This window comes from Eptatretus burgeri, chromosome 5 (assembly GCF_056783735.1).
Source record: "Eptatretus burgeri isolate ZD-2024b chromosome 5, Ebu_testis_v1, whole genome shotgun sequence".
Lineage (NCBI taxonomy): Eukaryota > Metazoa > Chordata > Myxini > Myxiniformes > Myxinidae > Eptatretus > Eptatretus burgeri.
This window is the reverse complement of record NC_140965.1, coordinates 78,103,766-78,108,929: the sequence shown is the minus strand read 5'-3', so window position 1 is coordinate 78,108,929 and position 5,164 is coordinate 78,103,766. Positions and strand designations below refer to the sequence as shown.

At 47.8% G+C, this 5,164-nt stretch overlaps 1 protein-coding gene across 7 annotated transcripts in view; it reads left to right on the top strand.

Annotated features, from left to right (window-relative positions):
* TLR3 (toll like receptor 3) overlaps nucleotides 1-5,164 on the top strand; it is a 58,691-nt gene that overhangs the window by 241 nt on the left and 53,286 nt on the right. The window contains exon 1 of one of the 7 annotated variants that reach the window (XM_085882524.1): nucleotides 2-59. The exons of 5 other annotated variants lie outside the window; for them this stretch is intronic. The gene's annotated coding sequence lies outside the window, so the exon portion shown is untranslated. Of the gene's footprint in view, nucleotide 1; nucleotides 60-244; nucleotides 353-5,164 lie in introns of those variants that run through there. One more of the 7 variants, XM_085882522.1, reaches the window with a different exon arrangement.

The following is a 5,164-nucleotide window of genomic DNA, read 5'->3' as shown; positions in this document are numbered from 1 at the left end:
TGCTAGTGAGAGTGCCGGCATCACGCACTGTGACCGCGCTGCGGATTCATCCACTGCTGGTAAAAACTAAACATCTCAATCCATCCACGTTCTCATTAACTAACGTTTAACTTCACCGTGATGGGCGTCGCATTCAATTTGAGGCACTTAAGATCCACATTTAGTTATCATCTCTGTGTTGGCGTATTGTGACGTCAGCGGCCTAGTGCAACGCGCACGGGGAAAGGCAATTGGTGCATTACTCTCACTGCTGTCGGTTCGATTCCAGAACTGCTCAGCAGAAACTTCCGGAACTTGCAGGACACACCGATGAGCCTTCTTCGTCTATGTCCTTCATGAAACTGCGGACACGGTGGGGTCTTTTAACATCCACCAACTAATGCCGACGGATGGGACACCCAGTTTTAACGTTCACTCCAGGGTCCGGCACACACATCCATTAATCACCCAGCCTGTGAAACACCAGGATGACAGTTTATAGCTACCAGCTGGGGCAGGATTCAAACCCTGGCTATACGGCTTTGATTATAGGGAGTTATGCATATACCTATCAGCCATCCTGCCGAAGTCATCCTTCACCACCAACGCCGACATCATAGCAATAACTGACCTTGTGTTTGAATGTGGACTGGATATGTTTGTAGATGGTAGAGCTTGAGAATGAAAGGCATCGAACGCGAGGACAACATAATGTGCGGAAGTGTGAGCACGTGTGTCAGATAAACCATGTAGTCACAGGTGCTCACACTTCTAACCAACTAACTTTAATAAGTTTACTTTCAGTTTACACCCATGGGGAAACCCACGGGCCAAGATGTATATGACATCTGGACATCTTGAGTTAGATGTTGCATGGAGAGTTTTACAAAACGGTTACTTGATATGTATACTGTACGTGGGAAAAATACACACCCAGAGCAGACCGGAAGTCGAACCCAGGTCCTCTGGTGCAGTGTAACAGTGCTCTGACATCTCAGCTATCTGGGGTGGGTGACCCACAGTTTAAGCACATAATTCTCCCACATGTTTAGAGATGCCACTCTCTCCTGGAAAGGTCGTTGCTCTCGTGGACAGAGAGGGTCTCCTGGACAGGTCGTTGCTCTCGTGGACAGAGAGGGTCTCCTGGACAGGTCGTTGCTCTCGTGGACAGAGAGGGTCTCCTGGACAGGTCGTTGCTCTCGTGGACAGAGAGGGTCTCCTGGACAGGTCGTCGCTGCTCCTATGGATGACAGAGAGGGTCTCCTGGACAGGTCGTCGCTGCTCCTATGGATGACAGAGAGGGTCTCCTGGACAGGTCGTCGCTGCTCATATGGTTGACAGTGAGTGTCCTGCAAGCAGCGGCGGAAAGAGAGTGGCATCTCTATGTGGGAGATTTTATGTGCTTAACCTGTGGGTCACCCAGGTAGCAGAGCACTGGTATGGTTTACCAGAGGACCTGTGTTCAATTCCTGGTCTGGGCATGTATTTCCCCCACATATACTTATGTTTGTTTCCCTGTTCATTTAGAATTGAAAAAGATTACTGGAAATTAATCGTATCAAGAAATGATGTAATCTTCACTTTATTTCCTTCACATTATTGAATGCACGTCCGTGTGCATGTGAAATCCAGTTTGTAATGTGTAATTCCGCGTAATGTAAAATGCGACTTCAAGATCTCTATTCTCCCCCCTCCCCCTCCTCCCACACTCTCTCACCTCCAACCCTCATCACGCACTGAACAGGGGAGAAGAGGAGAGGATCGTGCAGAGGGGGGGGGGGATAGGGAGGTTAGGGGGAGAGGGTGGAGGGAATTGTGCACTGGGGAGGCTAAAGGGAGAGTTTCTCAATGCAACACACCCCTCAGCTGCCAGACCGGTTTCATCGCTTGTTGGTGAATCGCCAACAACAGCACAGATATTGGGATTCTCACGAAAGTACCATGTGTGGACGGACATCTTTACAGCTGTGGAGGAACTCTGGGAAGGGTTTGAAAGAGCAAAGGGCTTACCTCGGTAGCCTTTCATGGTTACTCTATGCAGCTTCTTTGGCTAGAAGAGCATGGGAGGAATCAATTTATTTATATAATCCCAGCCACCTTGGTTTAGTTGATTATGTGTGGTTATTCCCTCCATTCACAGGTGAGATGATATGGACACCCAGCAGGATGATAATTACACCCAACAGGATTAAAAACAAAACCTGTTAAAGGGCGGAGGAGCTCCTTGTGAGCCATCAGCCATCCATTCTAGTGCTCAGGTGTGTCTGCGGACGTCCTCCTGCAGTTGGGTTACTTTTTATTAGGAGGTTGGTGGCAAGATTTGCACTCAGGCCAAAGTAAAACCCTTAATTCCTCAAAACATTCCAAAAGCAAAAATAAATTTCAAAACCCACTCCATGGCAGCTGCCCTTTGCAGAATTGATGACAGGATTGCGGAAAAGCCTTCGGGGGCCCCAATCTTTGATGATAGGAGGGAAACCACGGGGTAACCTTCCAAGGACAGATTGTGGTGGTGTGTGTCAGGGTGGTGCTGAGGTGTCATCCACCAGATAGTGGTCTCCTTGGGTTAACCTGAGGCGGTCCCTTTGGGTGGGTGCCTGGAATGTCATATCGCCAAGCGATGATAATCACCTGTCTCTGTTATCATTTGAGCTTAAGCGTTTGGACATCGCTATTGCAGCACTCTCTGGGGTTCGGAGACCGGATTGCGGCGAGATCATGGTAGGGTTGGTTACACCTACTATTGGTCTGGTTGCTCTGATGATTACAAAGCCCAAGGAGTTGCTGTAGGTGTGTCCAATAAGCTGACTCCAATGATAATTGAGGTAACACCTGTTAACAAGAGTATTATGAGACTAAGGATTCGTCACTGCTTGGGTGTCATTTCCCTGGTCTCTGTATTTGCTCCGACTGAGGCGAGTGATCTCATCGTGAAGGATGCATTCCATGCCACCCTCGAATCTGTGGTTGATCAGTACCCCAGGTGAGATACTCTTCTAGTCTTGGAGGATTTCAATGTATCAGTTGGAACTGATTGGGATGGTTATGAGATGTGTGTTGGTCCCCATGGGTCTGGAACTGTGAGAGTTCCTTGAATTTGTAAGAAGTCATGGACTGAGGATGCTGATTCATGGTTTCAGCGCCCACAGTATCATCGCTGGACTTGGTATTCCAACGCTGGTGGTGTGACAAAGGAGATTGACCATGTGCTCGTTGATGGTCACTGGAGGATGTTCCAGAACTGCAAGGTCTATGGGAGTGCCCAGTTCCTCAACACGGACCACTGGCTCGTTCTAGCAATGCTGAAGTTGCAGCTTAAATGCAGGAGAATGGTACCATCCCAGCCTAGGCTGGATGTTGGCAAGCTCAAGGATGAGAGGGTAGCTGAGGAGTTTGCGAACAGGCTGAGTGGAGATTTGGGGGTCTGGGTGCTTTGGGAGATCCTGAAGAGTTGTGGAGTGCCTTCAAGACCACCGTCCTTGATGTTGCCTTTCGATGTCTTGGAACTCACCGTAGGGTGAAGAAGAATTTTGTCTCTCAAGGGACACTGGATACCATTGAACAGAGTCCCAGGGCCAGGCTGAATGGCAGAGCTGAGCTGTTCAGCGAGCTGAGGCATAAAACTGTACATGCACTAAGGGTGGACAAGGAGGCCTAAGCGCAAGGAATCTGAGGGGGTAGAGCATCATCTGTGGTCAAGTGATTCTCATCCTGCTTACAGGGGAATTCGCGCATTGTGTTCCTACAAGCCCATCCCTCGGTGTACTGGAGTTAGAGCGGAGGGTGGTAGGCTCTTGACAGAGGATTCCGAAGTGAAGATCTGCTGTGCCGCTTACTTTGAGCGGTTGTACCAGGCTGAACCACCAGCTGTTAAGTTGGATGTCAGGGGTGTTACTTTCCCTATTGCTGACCCTCCAATCAACTGTGATGAACCTTCTTTTGGGAAACACAGGCTGCGGTGAACCGGTTGAAATTTGGTGAAGCTCCTGGGATTTGTAGCATCCATGCTGAACTTCTCAAGGCTGGTGGAAATGCTGTCCTCATGTTGTTGCATGCAGATCTGTGCTCTGCCTGAAACACAGGCATCATCCCAACTGACTAGAAGAGGGGCCTTGTTGTCCTCACCTGGAAAGGGAAGGGTGATCGCCAAGACTGCAATAACTACCGAGGGGTGGCGCTGCTCTCAGTACCGGGCAAGGTCTTTGCTCAGATATTTATTGATAGGGTTCTCCACCATCTGCTTGAGCACCAGTATCCAGAGCAGTCAGGCTTCACACCAAAGAGGTCAATGATTGACCGTATCCTTGCTCTTCGGGTCCTCACCGAACGCAGACGAGAGTTTCAGCAGAAGCTTTTTCAGCTGATGTTGATCTCTGTCAAGCATTTCATTCAGTGAATCGGGATGCCCACTGGAAAGATAGGTTGGATCTTGATCCGGACCTGAACCAAAATCAAATCAGCTTGTTCTTGTCACGTAACCAATTCATCCATCTTGTTTTGTCATCACTCGTCTACACCTTTTTGAAATATCATTCCATATCTCGTTTTTGTTCCCATCTATCAATGTGAAGAATCACTTAAAGAATTCTTGTATCTGGATCCGGATCTTCACCAAAATCAAATCAAGTCTTCCTCGTCACACATCGAATCGGTCCACCAAGTTTTGTCCCAATCCTTCCACAACTTTTAAAAAAGATATCGTGCTATATATCGATTTTGGCCTGATCTCTCAATGGTGAAGAATCATTTATGATCTGTTGTGGGTTCTAGTAGGTTTCCGTTGTGTATTCTAGTTCTAGAATCAGAGATGACCTGTTGTGCATTCTCATAGCCAGATCCAGATCCGGATCTTCGCCAAACTCTATTCAATACGTGCTTATCATACACCCAAACTCTCCACCAAATTTTGTCCGAATCCGTCTACAACTTTTTGAGATATCCTGCTTACAGACACCACAAAGGAACGGGAGCCCTACACACTTCCCCACACCCACGATAGTGATTTTAAAAAACAAAACTCCCAAAATCCAACTTTTTTTCAAAAAAAATTTTTGGGCTGAAACACTTGTTGGCACTCACTGATAAATCTCTGAAAGTTTGATGATCCATTCAGCCATCTCTGAGAACAATTGTGACATGCAGACAAACGTTGCTCATAGTATAGACAAGCAAATACCACCCATGG